Below are 19645 nucleotides of genomic sequence, written 5' to 3' on the forward strand. Positions count from 1 at the left end.
GACAGATCAACCGTTATCCACTGCGACGGGGGGAGGGAAGGGAGGAAACAACTAAGAAACAATAGGGTTAATGTATACTATGAGCCACATGAACCTAACTGATATGTACAGACCGTTTCATCCCACAACTACGGCATACACATTTTATTCATCAATGCACAGAACTTTCTCTAGGAGAGACTGAAAGCTAAGCCACAAATCAAGTCTCAACAAATTAAAAAAATCCACTAACTATAACACCTGCATCCCATAAGAGTGCCTGTTTCAGTACTAGTCGCTCTATTTCTGATTCACCCACTTGGGAGACCCAGGTGAAGCTCTTGGCTCTCGACTTTGGCCTGGCACAGCCTTGCCTATTGCAGTCATTTGAGGAGTAAACCATTGGATGGAAGGTATCACTCGCTCTCTCTCTGTAGCTTTGCCTTTGAAATGGCCACAAAGGTTGTGGCGGTCCAGGTGGAAGCCAGGAACTCAGAATCTCCTCTAAGTCTCCTTTGTCAGGGCAGGGGCCCAAGCACTTGAGTCTTCCTCTTCTGCCTTCCCAAGTGCATTAGCAAGAAGCTGGATCAGAAGTGGAGTAGCTGGGACACAAACTGCTAACCATATGGGATGCCAGCCTTATATGCAGATATTTAACCTGCTATGTCACAATGCCAGCCCGTAAAAATAAGTCTTTAGAAAAGGAAAATAAAACAATCAGAATTACTACAAATAACTAACAACAAATTGGAAAATCCAGAATAAATGGATAGATTTCTGGATAAATACAATCTACCAAAACTGAACCATGAAAACCAATAACCAATATACCAATATACTAATATACCAATAACCAAGACAGAGATTGAACCATTAATAATGACTCTCCCAACAAAGAAGATCCCAGGGCTGGATGGTTCCACTGCTGAATTTTATCAAACTTTTAAAGAGCTAATTCCATTTCATTTAAACTATTTGCAATAGTTGAGAGAGGGAGTTTTGTCAAACACCTTCCATAAATCCAGCATCACCTCTATTTCAAAATCAGAAAAACATACAACAAAGAAAAGAAACTATAGACCAATATCCCTGATAAACACAGATGCAAAAATTCTCAACAAAATTCTAAGTAGATTAATCTAACAACATGTCAAAAAAATCTTTCACCCAAACTAAATAGGATCTATCCATGATAGACATTAATGGCTCAAAAGATGCAATCAATAATTGTGATACATCAAATGAACAAATTGAAAAATAAAAAGCATACGATTATTTCAATAAATATAGATAGCAATAATAACATCCTTTCAAGAAAAAAATCTTAAGAAAATTGAGTATAGAAGGAACATTCCTTAACACAATCAAGGCAATATATGACAAAACACAGCCAGTATCGTATTGAATGGGAAAAAAAAAAATTCCCACTAAGATCTGGAACCTGACAAGGACACCTGCTTTCCTCATTGATATTCAATGTAGTTTTGGAATTTTTAGTCAGAGCTATTAGGCAAGAAAAAAATCAATGGGACACAAATTGGAAAGGAGGACATCAAATTATTGCTGTTTGTAGGAGGCATGATTCTATATGTAGGAGAATCAAAATATTCTAGCAAGATACTCCTGGAACTCATAAAAGAGTTTGGTAAAGTTGCAGGTTTAAAATTAACACATAAAAATCAATAGTCTTTGTATATGGAAACAATGCCATGGCTGAGAAGCAACTTATAGTATCAGTACTGTTAACAATTGCTACAAAAAACCTGAAATGCTTTTGAATTAATTTAGCCAAGAATGTGAAAGATTTCTACAAAAAAGTGTAAAACAGCATATAGAAGACCACACAATAAAAAAATTTACCATAATTGTGGACTGTAAGAATTAATATCATCAAAATTTTAATACTATCCAAGGCAATTTATAGATTCAATCTGACCCCTATCAAAATCCTATCAGAATACCCTATCAAAATTTCAAAATACCAAAACGACATTATTTTCAGATCTAGGAAAAGCAATTTTAAAATTTGTACAGAAACAGAAGAGGCCCCAAATAGCTGGAGCAATCTTAAGCTACAAAAACAAAGCGAGAGGCATCACAACTCCAGAATTCAAGACCTGTTACTGGGCAATTATAATCAAAACAGCCTGATATTGGCACTAAAATAGACCAGTGGAACAGAATAGAAACCTCAGGAATTAATCATGCAGCTACAACCAACAAATCTGTGACAAATGAGCTAGAATCCTTGGAGAAAAGACAGTATCTTCAACAAATGGTGTTGGGAAAATTGGATTTACGCATACCAAGATCAACTCACAATGTATCAGGAGCCTATAATTTTGACCTGATATCATCACATTGTTAGAGGACAACATTGCGGAGACTCTGGCATTGGCATGGCAAAGACGTCTTGGAAAAGACACCAGATGCACAAGCAGTAACATCAAAAACTGCCAAATGGGATTACAAGAGGCAACTGACAAAATGGGAGAAAATATTTGCAAACTATGCAACAGTTAAAGGATTAATATCTAGAGTCCATAAGGAGGAGCTCAAGAAACTCAGCTACAGGAAAACAAACAATCCAGTCAGGAAAGGGTACGGGACAGGAACAGACATTTTTCAAAGGATGAAATTCAGATGGCCAACGCCCCGTAAATAAAAGGTCAGGATCATTAGCCAGCAGGGAAATGCAAATTTTAAAACACAATGAGGTTTCACCTTGCCCTAGTTAGAATGACTATTATCCAAAATTAAAATAACAACAACAAAAAAGAATTATAAATGTTGGCAAGAATTGTGGGGGAAAAGGTATCCCAATCCACTCTTGGCAGGAGTATGAACCAGTACAACCATCAGGGAAGACAGTATGGGAATTCTTCTACCATATGATCCAGACATCCCACTCCTGGGAATGGACCTAAGCAAAATGAAATTGGCAAAATTTAAGAAGACAAGAAACATTGGAATAAAAAAAAAATGAAATCACCATATGAAAGTTATACTCCAGTGATTACTGCATCTCAATTCTCAGTATTTAAGATCTAGAATAACCCAAATCTCCATCAATGAGAGTTGGATAAGGAAATGTAGTATATGTACATTTTGGAATACTGCTTAGCCATAACAGGAATGAAAATTTTTTTTTTGTGACAAAACAGTTGCAACTAGAAACCATGCTTAGTGAAATAAACCAATCTCAAAAAGACAAATATCGTATGTTTTGTCTGATACATAAATGCTTAGCAATTAAATGGGTATCTTGTGATCTGATTGTTTTTAGCTCTTGTTTAAACTCTGTACTACAGTTATACTACAGAATAGTTGATATAAATCTTTCTATTTCTTATTTGTTGAATACTATGATTAGTGGTGTATTCAGTCTGTGATTATAGACTGGATTGAAATAAATTTTTGCTAGGGTTGGGTACTGGGGCGTAGTGATCGAACCCTCTGCCTGCTGTGCCCCATATGGGCACTTCTTGACTGCTCCACTTCTGATCTGGCTCCATATTCATGACCTGGGAGAGCAGCAGAGAATGGCCCAAGTCCTTGGGTCCCTGTACCCATGTGGGAAATAGAGAGGAAACTCCTGGTTTCAGATCAGTCCAGTGCTGGGCATTACAGCCATTCGGGTAGTGAACTAGCAGGTGGAAGAGCTTTCTCTCTGTCTCTCCCTCACTCTGTAACTCTGCCTTTCAAATAAAAATAAAATTCATTAAAAAAAAATAAGTTTTGGGCATGGCATGGTCGCCTAGTGGTTAAAGTCCTTGCCTTGAATGCGCCAGGATTCCATATGGGTGCCAGTTCTAATCCCGGCAGCTCCACTTCCCATCCAGCTCCCTGCTTGTGGCCTGAGAAAGCAGTTAAGGACAGTCCAAAACCTTGGGATCCTGCACCCACGTGGGAGACATGGAGGAAGTTTCTGGCTCCTGGCTTTGGATTGGCTCAGTTTCGGCTGTTGCGGCCACTTGGAGAGTGAATCATCAGACAGAAAATCTTCCCGTGTCTCTTTCTCTCTATATATCTTACTTTGCAATAAAAATAAATAAATCTTTTTAAAAATAAATTTTTGCAAAAATTGAAGAAAGAAGAAGGGGGTTCTAGAAAGGAGAGTGTTAGGGGGGCATTACAGTAAACAGATTGGAACTATAGCTATGAAACACATACAAGCTGCTCTCTTTATATTAATCAAACATTTAAAACCCCCAATTTGGAGAGTTTCAGTCAACAGAAATCTAATAGCTTATCATTCCAGAGGCCAGAGGTCAGAGGTTAAGACAGATCCTGCCCCCGAGAGCCTGGAGGGCGAAGGCTTCCTCGCCTCTTTCAGCTTCGGGTAGCCCCACATATCCTTGACTACTGGGGCACTCAATGCGCTTTTTGCTGTGGGCCCAGGGCACACTACCAGCACAGAGGGCACGCAGTGGGCCATTATGAGGGTATGTCCTGGGAGGGGGCGCCCTCACAAGAACAAGGATACGATTGGGAATTCTCTTTTCCTCTCTACTCTGTGATCAAGGAGGTACAAGTGGCCTGGAGTGGTGGTGGTGGGGAGGGGAGGGGAGGCTAGGGGAAAGTGACAGTAACAAAGAGGTACTTCCTGAAATGGAGTAATTTGTAGGTTGCCCATGGAGGCCATGCTGACCCCTCACCTCCTCACAGGGCTGGCCAAATAAAGATTTACGGCCACTGCAGTATTAGAGATCATGCATTCATGTTGTATTTCTATGCTGGGAATTCCTGAGAAGACTCTGCTATCCTGCCTTGGTTTCCCCAGTTCACAAGGCTAACACTCTGCAGGCATATGAAGCTTTCAAGCTATTTGTAGTGTGAGATTTGCACAGGGTGACTCATGATGACCTGGAATTGTTGGAGTGATTAGGGCTTTCCAGAGTGAACCAGTGGGTTTCTGAGACACGTACACACAGCCACAGAGGTTAGAGTCAAGGCAGCTGGCAGCAGCTCAATTCAGGAAACTGGAGGCATCAGACTAACAAAGGCTGAAGATGCAGCCCCAAACCCAAGTCCAGAGACCCAGGAGCCTTCCAGTGGGCTGCAGATGCAAGTCCTAGGGCCAGAAGACCAAAAACCTGCAGCCGGCAGCAGGAGAAATAGGTTGGTCTGCAAGAATAAGAGGCTGACCCCTTCTCTTTCCTGTCCCATTCAGTCTGGGTGGTGTCTGGCCCAAGGTCAGGGCAGATCTCCCCCATTCAGTCCACCGCCCTACATTTTTCTCTGCAAATGGTTTCACAGACACATCCAGAAATGAGGCTGTATCAATCCTCTAAGCATCCCTCTTTGTAGTCAATTAGCCATCGTGCACCTGCAGAACAGCCCACACCTTGACTGTGACAGTCGCCATCACCTCCAGCAGCGCCAGCACTGTGCTGTGCAGGTTACATGGGGTGGCCCGTTGACAACACTCGTCATATTTTCTAGCAGCCTAATCTGGATATGGCTCATGCAACCAAAAAGGGGCCTCTGAATCCCACAGCTATGAACTTGACCTGGGCTGGAAGGAAGGGTTGAAGTCAGAAAAGTGCAGAGAGCGGGATCAGGGAAAGTCTGTGGCCACAAGGGCCACACCACAGATAAGTGGTGGAACTGCACAGAGCAGAGAGGCTCTGTCCCCACAGAAGCCCCAGGAAGCAGCAGCAGGTCCTGGAGCAGCCCTGGTGTCTGGTTCCTTTTAGGCCTGGGGCTGGTGCCTAGGTTTGCTTACCATAAATCCCAGGTTTTTTTTTTTTTATTTTCTCAAGATTATTTTATAGGGTTTCAAGTCAGAGTATCTGCCATTGGATCTACAGAGAACTTTTTTTGTCCCTTCAAACTTTTTTTGGTTCATTTCAGCAAAATGCAATCTAGATTCACCTGAGAAAGCTGGGGATACGCCAAGTTACAACAGGCACAGGAAGAGTCTATAGCTTCTGAGAGGCCCCTTGGAATGCCCGTGTCTCCTAGTAAGCGCTTAGGCTGAAATTGTGGCTTTTCTTCGTATTCCACCTGCCTGCTAGTGCACACCCTGAGGACAGCAGTGATGGTTCAAGTGCTTGGACCCCTGCTAGCCACATAGGAGACACAGATTGAATTCCAGACTCCTGCCTTTGGTCTGGCCCAGCTTTGGCTGCTGCAGGCATCTGGGGAAGTGAACCAAGCGGATGGAAGATCTATCCTCTGTCCCTCTGTTTCAAATAAATAAATAAATAAATAAATAAATAAATAAATAAACAAACAAACGTAAAGTAGCACCAATGAGTTCTGTATAAGAAGTAACTAAATGTAAGTTCCTGGAGTAATGTGCCTCTTCAGATGTATTAAAGGGAACAAAACAGATCGTTCACTTGGAAGCATATGAATTTCAGAATTACATCAATTCTCCTCTTAAATTAGTTTACTAACTTCTGACAGTCACCTTTTTCATCGATCCGATATTTAGAGCATGCCTGATGCAGAGAGCTTTGGTGGGACAAAAATGCAGCTGCTTTAGGAGGTAAACAGTACTGCCACCTGGTCAGTTGTTCATGCTAGAAATTCTCAAGTCATTCCCAAACCTTTGCCTCTCTTTCCACATTTAATCCAAAAATAAAATCAGTAGGTTCAACCTTCAAAACATCTTTTTGTTTCAGTTGTTCTTACTGTTCAGGTTATTGTCCACTCTGAATGACTTACTTCTTTTGCTTACCTAATTTTCCTGGCTGGAACATCCAGCACAATGCTCAACAGAAGTAACGGTAATGGGGTCAGAGCTGTGGCATCACAAGTTAAGTCACTGTAAACATCCCATCTACACCAGTTCAAATCCCAGCTGCTCCGCTTCCACTTCAGCTCCCTGCTATTGCACCTTAGAGAGTAGCAGCAGATATTCCAAGTGCTTGAACTCTTGCCGCCCAAGTGAGCAACCTGCGTGGAGATCCAGGCTCTTAGCTTCGACCTGGCTCAGCCCTGATCTTATTAGATGTCTGGGGAGTGAACCAGAAGATGGAAGATTGCTGTCTGTTTCTGTTGTTCTATTTGAGTTAAATAGGTAAATAAGTCCTTCTTTCGTTTGAAGTAAAAATCCCCATGTTGTGACCCATCTTAGGGGGTATGCATCCTATCCTTCACCACAAGTGGGATGGTGTGAGATTTTCATTTTCTTTTTTTAAAAAAAGATTTAGTTATTTATTTGAACGGTAGAGTTACAGAGAGAGGAGAAAGGAGGAGACAGACCTTTCATCTGCCAATTGACTCCACATTTGCCCACAAAGGCTGGAGCTAGGCTGTCCAGATGATGGACGATTCTTTCCAGTCTCCCAGGGGCCCTGGCACGTGGGCCATCCTCCTGTGCTTTCCCAGATCATTAGTGGGGAGCTGTGTCAGAAGTGGAGTAACCAGGATTTGAACTGACACCTATTTGGGATATTAGCATTACTGAGAGCACTGTTACCTGCTACATTACCATGCAGCTCCAGCCATGAAGCTTTTTTGTTGATGGAATCTATTAAGTCGAGGAAATTACTCTCTATTTCTAGCTTTTGAAGAGTTTATTTTTAATCATGAAAGAGTAGTGAACATCATCAAATGCTTTTGCTGTATTTATTAAAATGATCGTTTGGTTATCATTCTTTATCCTATAGTAAGCTACATTTAGTCAGTTGATTTTCATATTAAACCAAACTTGAGCATCTGATATAAATTCCATGTAGACATGGTATATAATTATTTTTACTTGTCACTGTATTTAGTGTGTTAGCATTCTGTTGAGGACTTTGAATCTTTATTCATAAGGGATATTGGTCTGCAGTTTCTTTTTTGTCATACTTTTGTCTAGTTTTTGTATTGGACTAGTATTGGTCTCATAGAATCAGTTGATAAATGATCCTTCACAGTTTGTTGAAAAGAGTTTGTAAGTTATTCCCCTAAATATCTGGGAGAATTCACTTATAAAGCATCTGAGTTTTTCTTTGTAGGGTCCTTATGATTAATTTAATCTCTTTATCTGCTGTAAGTCTGTCAGATTTTCTGCATCTTCTTAAGTCGATTTTGGTAGTCTGTGTCTTTCTAAGAATTTGTCCATTTCATGCAGATTACAGAATCTGTTAGCTTGCAATCAGTCCAGTTATCCCCTCTGATATATGCTCTTATTTCCCGAAGTTTGGTAGCAACAGCCCCTCTTTCGTTCCTGCGTTTAGAATTTGCATCTTCTCCGTTTGTGACCAATCTATCCAACTGACAATTGCACTCATCTTTCCCCATTGCAATCTGAGCAAAATCCAAATCCTTATTCCCATCAGTTAGGCCTATGTGAAGGACTTGTTACCCTCTCACTCCTCAGTCAGCCGCAGCCACATCAGCCCCCTTCCGGAACTGCTGATACACACGCACTGCTTCTGCAGGGACAGCGTTTGCCTTGATGCCACCTGGCTGCCTCTTCCTCACCCTCAGAGCTCAGGGGTAGGACACACCTTTCAAATTCAGAACAAGCCTCTGTTCTGTCCTCCATGCTCTTACCCTCCTTATCGTCTCAGCTTGTTTTCTTTAATACTATACCCCCAGCCCTTAGCACAATGCCTGGTGTTATATAGCAGTTCAACAGAGCTAAATTTAAAAAGAGACTAACAACAGAGCTCAGAAATGCATAAGATGTTATAGAAATATAAGTCATAATGGTTGTTGTTATCTATTGCACAGCACCATGGATGGATTTTGTTGTATTCAGATGATGTCAATATATCTAAAACTTTGGACACCTTTTCCAATTTAGGCAAATGTAATCAATTAGATATGTACTCTCAGACAAAAAGTGAGTCTTCTCTAATGCGTATTTTCATTTGGCTATTTTTAAAAATTGAAGTTTCTTAGAATTCTCTGGATGATTTCCTAATTTCAAAAGTATTTTTTCTTTGGACAGAATCCTAGCATGGTGTTTTGTAGACAAAGTGTGTCCATGAAATAATTAAATGTGCTCTAGTTCCTTCATTTATTAGTTGATATTTGCTAAGTATCTAGTACTTTATAGACATTTATGGAGCCCTTTATCATTTAGGATCAAGTGCAGAACTCTTAATTGGGGAAAGAAGACCTTGCGTTTCCCAGGAGAGATTAATGCAAATGGGGCTGAAATGTGTGGCAAGTACTACGGTTGGAAAAGGACGACTACATTAGAAGACACTCAGGGGGCTCGGCAGTGTGGCCTAGTGGCTAAGGTCCTCGCCTTGATCCCATATGGCTGCTGGTTCTTATCCCGGCAGCTCCACTTCCTCTCTATCTCTCCTCCTCTCAGTATATCTGACTTTGTAATAAAAATAAAATAAAAGAAAAAAAAAAAAAAAAAAAAAGAAGACACTCAGGAGCCAGATGGGCTTGGCACTGAAACATGACAAAGTGGTGGGGTCTCTCTCTCTCTCTGTTTCTCACCATTCCTTTCAAATAAGTAAACCTTTAAAATATTTTATACCATAGGTTAAGCATGTGCTTGCATCCTATATCAGAGTGTAGAACTGCAAGTCCTGGCGCCACTCCTGATTCCAGTTTCCTGCAGATGTAAACCCTGTCTCGCAGCAGGGATAGCTCAGTCAGCTGAGTCCCTGCGACTCATGTGGGGGACCTGGGTTGAACCCCTGGCTGCTGCTCGGCTCAGCCTCAGCTCTTACAGAAATGTGGAGAATGAGCCAATAGATACCTCTCTGTGTCTATGTAGGTCTCTCCGCCTTTAAAACTTGGTTTTATTTGCATTCAGGATTAGAACATAGGTAGGTGTATTTTGTTTAAAAAAAAAAAGATCTAGAGCAATTACATAAGTTCAAGAGAAGGGCTGTATATATACAATACATCAGATAAGAAAGACTTTGGAGAACACGGTTCTGAAAGTGACAGGCATGAATTTACAAGGAATCACAGGCAACTCATTTTCATCATTTCCTAATTATTGCTATTATCATTCTGACTAAGAAAGTTCTCTGATTGAAATCAGATCTCCCAGAGGTGGGGACAGACTCCCATCATTTGAAGCATGGCACTCTTCACAGGCCCTTATTTACTACAAGCTCTTCCAATCCCACTTCCTCCCTGAAGAACAGGAAGATGTAAATTTGTAATCATACCTTCAGAGCTGGGAATAAACCTGGAGCTCCCCAGTCCACGGCAAGCACGTAGATTTCAACTCTTCCAAATCTCAGTGTTGGTTACTGCCTGGAATCCTGTCTTGTCTGGAATCCACATCTGTGCTTGAGTAAGGGAAAAACGACATCTTGAGTCCAGTCCAGTCCTGACTTAACCCAACCTCCCCATTTTACAGGTTTAAAATCAAAGGCTTAGTTGGCTTAAAAGACTTGATAAATGACACACAATGCCTGTGGCCCAGTTGGGGTTGTTCTAAAGATTTTACAAAAGGGCCTGGCGTAGTAGCCTAGTGGCTAAAGTCCTCACCTTACACACTCCAGGATCTCATAATAGTGCCGATTCCAATCCCAGTGGCCCTGCTTCCCATCCAGCTCCCTGCTTGTGGCCTGGGAAAGCAGTCAAGGACGACCCAAAGCCTTGGGACCCTGCACCCACGTGGGAGACCTGGAGGAAGTCCCTGGCTCCTGACTTCAGATTGGCTCAGCTCTGGCCATTGCGGCCACTTGAGAAGTGAATCATTGGACAAAAGATCTTCCTCTCTCTCTCTCCTCCTCTCTGTATATCTGACTTTCCAATAAAAATAAATAAATCTTTAAAAAAAAGATTTTAGAAAAAATTTCCTCCAGATTCTACTAATCAACAGATCCCATGAGTCCTATATCTGTTCACCTATTCCTAATATAGGTCTCCATTTCTACTTCCAGTCCTTCCTCCTTAAACTAGAGCATTGCTAGAGAATTCTAAACCACAAATATAATGGTGTCACTTTATTTATTTCTTAAAGATTTATTTATTTGAATGACAGAGAGAGGGAGAGAAAGAGCCTTCTACCTGCTTAGCTAATTCCCTCCCTTTATCCTCACTCAATGGCTGCAAAGGGCAGGGTTGGGTCAAGCCCAAACTAGGAGCTCAGAAGCCCAGCTGAGCTTTCCACATGGGTGGCAGGAGGCCCAGGTGCATGCACCATCTTTCACTGCTCTCCCAGGCACATTAGCAGGGAGCTGAATTGGAAGCAGGGTAGCCAGGACTCAAACCAGAGCTCCAACTTGGAATGCTGAAATCAACCAGCCTTAACCGTCTATACCACAATGCCACAAGCTTTAATTTGGGGCGATATTTTTTATGGATGTCAATTAAATGCTTAAACATGCCATGACACTATCTGGTGCTTTTGTTGCTCATTCCAACAGCAATGCTGTTGTGGACATGAGCAGCTTAAGTTTTACTCTAGGTTCTTACCTTACACAGAGGTAAGAATTCTAAGCACACATTAGTAACATGGGCAAATAGGGGAGGATTTTTAAATTTTATTTTTTAAAAATTTATTTTCATTGGAAAGACAGACTTACAGAGAGAAGGAGAGACAGAGAGAAAGAGCTTTCATCTCCTGGTTCATTCCCCAAATGGCCTCAGTAGCTGGAGCTGAGCTAATCTGAAGCCAGGAGCCAGGAGCTTCTTTCAGTCTTCCACATGGATGCAGGGTCCCAAAGCTTTGGGGCATCCTCTGTTGCTTTCCCAAGCCATAGCAGGAAGCTAGATGGGAAGCTGAGCAATTGGGACAGGAACAGGATTCATATGGGATACTGGTGCTTGGAGATGGAGGATTAGCCAATGAGCAATCATGCCAGCCCAGAAGGCAGGATTTATTTAACAGTAAGGGAATGTATAAGCATACATTCACATTCAAATGTGCCACCCCACACAGAGAAATATCCATTGCGAATAGGCCAAAGGGGGAGAGAGAGAGAGAGAGAGAGAGAGAGAGAGAGAGAGAGGTGGGGGGAGGGAGAGAGAATGCGTGTCTAACTGCTGAATGTTGTGTGTGTGTGTGTGGTGGGGAGGGTGGATTGTTTCAGGAGGATATGCAATTAGGGTTGGGGCTGAGCATGCGCTCTGACTGGATGAGACAAGTGCATCCTGGGAATGTGAGCCTATCACACTGACAATTAAAGATAACAATACTTCACAGCTCATCTCAGCTTTCAATAACTGCCTAGTTACGACACTTCAATCTTTGAGACCACTTGAAACCTCACCTCTGCTTGGAAGTTCTCCTTCACTCCCTCTTCCCTCCACAATCAGTCCATGAAAGCAGGGACTGTGCCATCCCTTTCTCAGCCTGTGTCACCTCTTCCAGGCTTCTGGCAAGGAGAAATGTCCTCAAACATTCATTGATAACAGTTAATCAGCCTGTCATGCCACCTTCGCAGCGGGATGCCAGGCACGGTGCAACTGAGCACAGATTCCCATTATAGATTTTTGCTGCTACTGTTTTTGTTTTTTCCTTTTTAAGTAACGATTGATGTCTAGGGATGTTCCTGAAAGAAATGCTCTAAAACACAGAAAATAAAATCTCGAGGTGCATGGCTTTTTATCTGAGCATTGTTGATGGAAGTGAAAAACAAAAACAGAGAAGGACAGAAGGGATGGTAAGTAATTGGTAGTAGATGTTCACAATGAACTGCGACCCAGTCATTTGAAATCAGGTTCAAGCTTCTTCTGGCATTAGAAAATGCTTATGATATGATAAGAAGGAAATGCAAAATAAGCATGTATGTGCAATAACATTTCATCCACACAAAAGGTGGACTGAAATAAGACTAAGGAAAATGTTAGCTGTTGACTGCATTATGGATAATTATGTTCTGCTCCTTTCATTTTTTATGATAAGCTCATATCTCCATGGGGTGAACACTGTGGCACAGTGAGTTAAATCACCAGGTGGAGTGCCCACACCCCTTATTGACATACTGGTTCAAGTCCTGGCACCTCTGCTTACACTCCAGCTTCCTGCTAATGCTCCGTGGGATGCAGGAGATCATGACTGAAGTAGCTGGACCCCTGTCACCCACAGACTCCCTGGGTCCTGGCCTGGTCTTGACCCAACCCCAGCTATTACAGCCATTTGCAGAGTGAATTAGCAACTAAAGGATATCTCTTCTGTCACTCAACTATTCAAGTAATTGAAAATAAATTAACAAACATTATTTTTTAAAGATCATATATTAGTACTTTATATATAATTTATATGTAAATACTTATATATGCTCATATAATTTATATTTCTTATGTATACTTGTATATAATTTATAAATAGTAATATTAACATAAACTTTCACATTCAAAAATTCATACATTTGTATACATATTCAGATTGTAGCATGTCTCCATCAATCTCCAAATTTCTCCACCTGCTTCCTGATTGTATCACTGTATACTAGTTTTTGATATTCTGGAATTTTATATAAATGGAACAACATAGAATTTATCTTTATCGGTGTTTGGTTTTTTTCACTCAAGCTAATCTTTCTGAAAGTTTTCCTTTTTCTTTTTTAGATCAATGGTTTGCTCTTTTTCATTACTGACTAGTTCTCTTCCATATTACTGTCACACAGTTTATCTAGTCTCCTATTGGTGAACCTCTTAATTGTTCCCTGTTTCATGAAATTATAAATAAGGCTTCCATGAACATTCATATGCAAACAAATCTTGGCGGGCATACATCCACTTACGGGGACGTACCCAGAAGTGGAGTTGCTGAATATTGAAGTTAATACATACTTATGTTTTTGATTTCAGTTTTGCATAGTGACTACTGTTTCATACTCTCACAACCTACAGGTGAGCATTGCAGTTCCTCCACATGCTTGTCCCCACATGTTACTGTTCTTATTAAAAATTGATTCCACATGGGCTTTACGCCGTGGCCTAGCGGCTAAAGTCCTCACCTTGCATGTGCTGGGATCCCAAGTGGACACCGGTTCTAATCCCGGCGGATCCATTTCCCATCCAGCTCCCTGCTTGTGCCTGGGAAAGCAGCCGAGGATGGCCCAAAGCTTTGGGATCCCGCACCCATGTGGGAGACCTGGAGGAAGGTCCTGGCTCCTGGCTTGGATCGGTTCGCACCGGCTGTTGCGATTACTTGGGGAGTAAATTATTGGATGGAAGATCTTCCTCTCTGTCTCTCCTCTCTGTAAATCTGACTTTCCAATAACAATAAAATAAATCTTAAAAAAAAACAAAAACAGGATGCCAGTATAACAGGCTGTAGCTTCACACACTGTGTCACAATACTGACCCGCAAAATAGATTTTAAGACTTCTACATACTACTAAAAAATGGCAAGCAGCTTAAATATAACCAAAAGTTTCGTCATGTCACAAAAGGTAACAGAAACACTTAAAGGCATATGAAAATGTCCTCAAAATAATTGTCAGATAAATCCAAAGTAAGACCCCATTGGGATACTGTTACAGACTTGGTGACGTCAGGCATCAGGAGCTTCCTCTGGGTCTCCCACATGGGTGCAGGGTCCCAAGACTTTTAGGCTGTCCTTGACTGCTTTCCCAGGCCACAAGCAGGGAGCTGGATGGAAGCAGGGCCACCAGAACACGAACTGGTACCCATATGGAATCCTGGTGGCATATGCTAGACGAGGACTTTAGCTGCTAGTCTACCATGCCAGGCCCCAAAAGTGCCAGTTTGAATCCTAGCTGTTATTTCCAGCTCCTTGTTAATGATCCAGGGGAGGCAACAAAATATGTCTCAAGTATGTGGGTCCCTGCTACCCATATGAGTACCCTGATGGATTCTTGGCTCTTGACTTTAGCTTAGCCTAGCCCTGGCCTTTGCAGTCAGTTGGGCTGTGATTCACTTCTATACTGAGTGGCTTCTTCTACAGGCAGTGTAGACACAGGTCCTTCCCATGCAGATATTCCTGGGGCCAGGAGACGAGGGGAGACAAGCAGGTGTAAGTGAAGCAGAACCTTACCACTAGCTACAGTTGGTGTTACATAGATATGAGTTGTGTCTCGAATGTGGAAAGACACTGAGAAAAACCATTGGCTTCAGAGCCTTAAATTCATATATTTTCTCCAGGTGCTAAGGAAGAAGATAACAGTCATGTGAATTTTTTCCAAGGGAGGCGCACAAGACCAGGTTACAGGATGTAATTCATGACAGCAAGATCTTTTGTTCTGGCTTCAACATTATGTCCCAGAGACCTGTACTGGGCCTCATATGTTACATGGTCTTATCTCGCTCCTCTGCTCCAAGATTTATGTGAAAAGCAGCTGCGTTAGTTCTTCCAGGCTTGTTGACTAGGCCAGAAATGGCCTCCACTGTGGGTACCCATGGAGCCTGTGGGAGGCTACCGGGTTCCCTTTCCTGTACCCAGGCATGCATTCTCTGGGAGTATTGATCATGCATGGTCTCAGAAACGGGCCTAGTCTAAGTTTGCTGCCTTGTACAAGGGCACAGCTCCCCCTGGTCAGTGCTGGAGGAAAGGATCAGTGCGAATGCCTGGCACCTCTACCTCGTTTGGCATAGCCCGGATCCAGGCATCCCCATGACATTGACAGAGGCCTTTGCTGCAACAGCCATGCCTCATCTCTCTTCTCTCACAATGGTTGTTCTTGAGCCCACACCCTGTAAAAAAAACAGAACAAAACAAAACAAAAAAAAACCTCCTACAAGAAAATCCTCTGAATCTAGGAATATTTTTGTTTTAGGACAGCAGCCATGCCAAAATACATTACTCATTAGTCATATATTTTAAATATTGAGCCAGGATAAATCTGAAGCGGCCTGCTCAAAAAGGGTAACTAACTACAAAATAAAAACAAAACCATCAAGTTGAACCAATCTGTCATTCCTGCTCTAAGCCCTCGTTTTAATAATATCAGTCCTCTAGTTCTTTTTATTGTCATGCATTTGGGAGATAGAGCCAGAGCGATTGAGAGCAAGAGCACATGCTAACACGCGGTCCATTCCCCAAAGGACTACAGTGAGGTAGGGGATCAGTCAGGTGCTAGGAGTTCAATTCAGATCTCCCACGGGGGTGGCAGGAGCCCAGTCGTTCATGCCTTCTCTTCAGCTTCCCACAACCAGCATTAGTAGGAAGCTAAAGGCCAGAACCAAAGCTGGGATTTAGACCCAGGGACTTCAGTGTGGTATATAGCACTTTAACTGGCATATGAACCACTGAACCAAATACCTTCCCCCTTCTGGTTCTTAGCATTCTTACGGCAATAACAGATAAAGAAAGTGCATCAAAGAAAGGACAGAGCTACTTGCACCCAAGGACTTGAACAAAGCCAAGCTTACACAATTTGCTCCTAATTGTTCAAAATATCCCCCGGTGGAAGATAGCCTTGTGCCACCAGGTACATAGGGGAAACCCAAATCAAAGAATCAATCCCATAAAAGAAGCTCCCACTTATTTTTGGCAGCTTTACTATCTGTCATACTAAATTTCCACTCCCTCATACCAAAGTCACAAAACAGCCTTGACCATGACTATGCATACCAAAGATGTTTCTCCAGCTTTCCCTCGAGGCCCACATGAGGTGGAAATCTGGGAGCCTGTGCTCTAGTCACAGTACTGCCTATCTAAGGACAAGAACCTCTCTGGGTATTCAGCTTGCTCTTCATACAATGAAGAAGACAAGGCTTCCAAGACTCGTTATTGAGTTGCTCTATGATTCTGTACACAAAAACAAGGCTAAATATAAATAAATTTGCTCTTGATGGCAGTAACATCATCACATGAGAGTGGGCCTCTGTCTGATCACTGTGGCTTAGGCAAAAGCAGAGAGAAACAATAGAGTAAAAAGGGATGAAATAGAGGCAAGACGGTGTCATGGTTACGGCCAAGCGACAGGTGTAAGGCTGGTGGGCAGGTCTGGCAAACCTTGCACTTGTTGTGTGTCACATGTTTCTGGCCCTTAGCTAGATAACAGAAGCCCAAATACCTGCCTCATGAAAGGACGTTGGCCAAATGCGTCATTAGCTCTGACCGCCAGATCCGAGTGTGTGGAGTAGAATGTTTGTAAAGATTCTCGGTTGTGATGTCAGAAGTTCAACAGGTGCAGCCACTCCAAGCTCCTAAGGAGGAGTGGAAAGCAAGCCTCTGACTCAAGACTCAACAGTGCAGCTGGGGTGACATGCTCATCCCTGGGACATAACCATGGCTGGTTAGGGTCAGGCTCACACAGTCAAAGAGCAGCATATGCCACTGTTAACTCAGTAACTTTCCCAGCAGGCACTACCGAGCCGAGTGGGATGATTTTCTTCCAAGCAAGATGTAGGATAATGGAAACAGAAGTGCTGGGTAGCTGTAACTTTCTTTCCCTACCTCTGAAACTCTACTTTCTCGTTATCTGTTGCTGTATTTAAAAATCACCACAACCTCAATGACTCAACACAAACTCATTCATCTCACAGTCTAAGTCCAGAGAATTGAGTCCTGTGCTCAGGATGTCACCGAATCACGTTGTCACTGGAATCCTTGCATTCCTTGAGGAAAAATATGAGAGCACACTTCTCTATAGATCATGATCCTAGAAAGTAAAACTTGAATGAACTGGTATTTGTGAGTTCTTTTGATGGAAAGGCTGGCTCGACACAGCTGGTTCTGGAGGACACAGACTCCCCACCAGCACACAGCCTTGCTTTCGGTCAGCTCTGTACTCTCTTCCGTGAAATGGGAAGGTGTTGACAAGACTGGACTTGAGAAGCTCATGATTTCCACACCTGCTGGCTTCCATCAACCTGTGCTTAACTGGAGTAATGCTAGCAGGCCGAGCATCTGTATCACACACTCAGCTGGCACCAGCTGGATGCCTGCAACTTCCAACCTGACGAAGAACTGGTCCCAGGGGAGTGTGGAGGAAGGGTCGAGCCCCAACTGGTGGAAAGGACTTGAACCAGCGGCTCACTCTGGAAAAGTGTCTGTCCAAAGGTAATGGCTAAAGGCTTGACCACAAGACAGCCCAACGCAAACAAAAAACTCCTAGAAAACAAAAGCAATTGAAAGAAAAGAAGTATCCTTTAAAAAATTTTAAGATATATTTACTTATTTGAAAGGCAGTTCAATAGCTGCCTGCAATAGCTGGAGATGGGCTGGTCCAAAACTAGGAGCCAGGAACTTCTTCCAATTCTCCCTTATGGGTAAAGGGGCCCAAGGACTTGGGCCATCCTCTGGTGCATTCACAGGCACATTAGCAGGGAGAAGCAATGCAAGTGGAGTAGATGGGGTTTGAACTGGCACGCATATGGGACACTGGCTCCGTAAGCAGCAGCTTTACTTGCTATGCCACAACACTGGCCCCAGAAAAATACATTAAAAAAAAAAAAGATTTATGTCTTTGGAAGTTACAGTGAGAAGGGGAGAAAGATCGTACATCCACTGCTGTACTGCTTCAAGTGGGCAAAACGGCCAGAGTTGAGCTCCGGGGCTTGGGTCCCGGCCACCCGAAAGGGAATTCAAATGAAGTTTCTGCTTCTGGCTTCTGGCTGGCTTAGTCCTGGCTATTGTGGGCATCTGAGAGATGAACCAGCAGATAGAAGTTTCCCCCTACCAACACCTCTGCGTGTGTGTGTCCCTTTTTGTTTTATTACTTTTTGGGTAAATACATTAATAAATACAATTTTTAAAAAATGTCCCTTGCTGAGATGTGAGATGAACCTGAGCAAAATTTCTTCAAATGCTCCTCCTTCCATTCAGAGTCCTAATTTCTTTCTTTCCTTTTGTCTCTTGAATTCCCAGCAGCGTAAAAGAAAGCAAATCTTTTAAGGAAATCTTTGGGTACCCAACAAAAGAAAAAAAGCCAGATTCATAAAATTCATGAACAGAGAACGGTTCTTAAAGGAAAGGGTTAGTAGCCTGCGGGCTCTTAATCTTGACTAGAGCAGGCATGAACTCCCAGCCTGGGCATGCCTTTAAATTCATAACTCAATTGGAATATAAAGGTGTCTTTCTTTTGAGAGGCTATTTTTCAAACCCTCTAATGAAAAAGCTAGGGAATATTGCTATCAATTCTTCCTTTCCTCCCCAAGCAAATAGCATTCTTCTGCCGTGAACAGATGGGGCTCTGTGTGATAAATGGCCCAGTGTTCCAGCGAGCAGCGGATGGCACTGAGTTCTTGTCCCCTGTGTTTATAAGCTGGATTGCTCCTCGGCTCTCACCACCTAGGTCTAAACTGAAGTAATGTTTAAGATGCAGACAACGGGACGGCAGGAGTTAGCTTCAGCCATCCTCACATGCCAGCTGTTCTGTACGCTTTGGAGGAAGGATTCTGGAGGAGGTAGGAGCAAAGGGTTGGCAGAGCCCCTCGTGCCTGACGCTGCCTTCCTGTTCACTAGGAATAGCTCAGGCACCGAGGGCTGTGCTTAGTTACCATTCCCAGGGGATTCAGCTGTTCCCCCCACCCCATCTATACAGGCAGCTGTAACAAAGAGTGTATAAGCAAGTACACACACACACACACACACACACACACACACACCACGATCTCTACTCGCCTCATGCCTGGTTTCCTTGGGAGTCCTCGACCTCCCCATTATTACCATAAAGAACAGCAGTCTTCATGAACGAGAAAAACCTATCTCTTAAGAAGCATCGGACGGAGTATTTGCTGTTCTCATGATGTCACCCGCACTGTTCAGAGCTTAGAAAAATGATTAACGTTGCATCCACGTTGTCTTTGTCACACTCTTGCAAATTAAGGGCAGACGGCCACAGCTGATTTACAGAAGAGCATGCGTCACGACATTAAA

At 42.7% G+C, this 19645-nt stretch overlaps 1 protein-coding gene across 2 annotated transcripts in view; it reads right to left on the bottom strand.

The window, feature by feature from the left end:
- The window catches only part of KDM1B (lysine demethylase 1B), a 149261-nt gene extending 139097 nt beyond the window's left edge, over window positions 1-10164 (bottom strand). For both annotated transcript variants that reach the window (XM_058667645.1, XM_058667636.1), the window contains exon 1: window positions 10068-10164. The gene's annotated coding sequence lies outside the window, so the exon portion shown is untranslated. The remainder of the gene's footprint in view (window positions 1-10067) is intronic.
- Between the last annotated feature and the right edge of the window lie 9481 nt (window positions 10165-19645).

This window comes from Ochotona princeps, chromosome 1, assembly GCF_030435755.1.
Source record: "Ochotona princeps isolate mOchPri1 chromosome 1, mOchPri1.hap1, whole genome shotgun sequence".
NCBI classification, from domain to species: Eukaryota; Metazoa; Chordata; class Mammalia; order Lagomorpha; family Ochotonidae; genus Ochotona; species Ochotona princeps.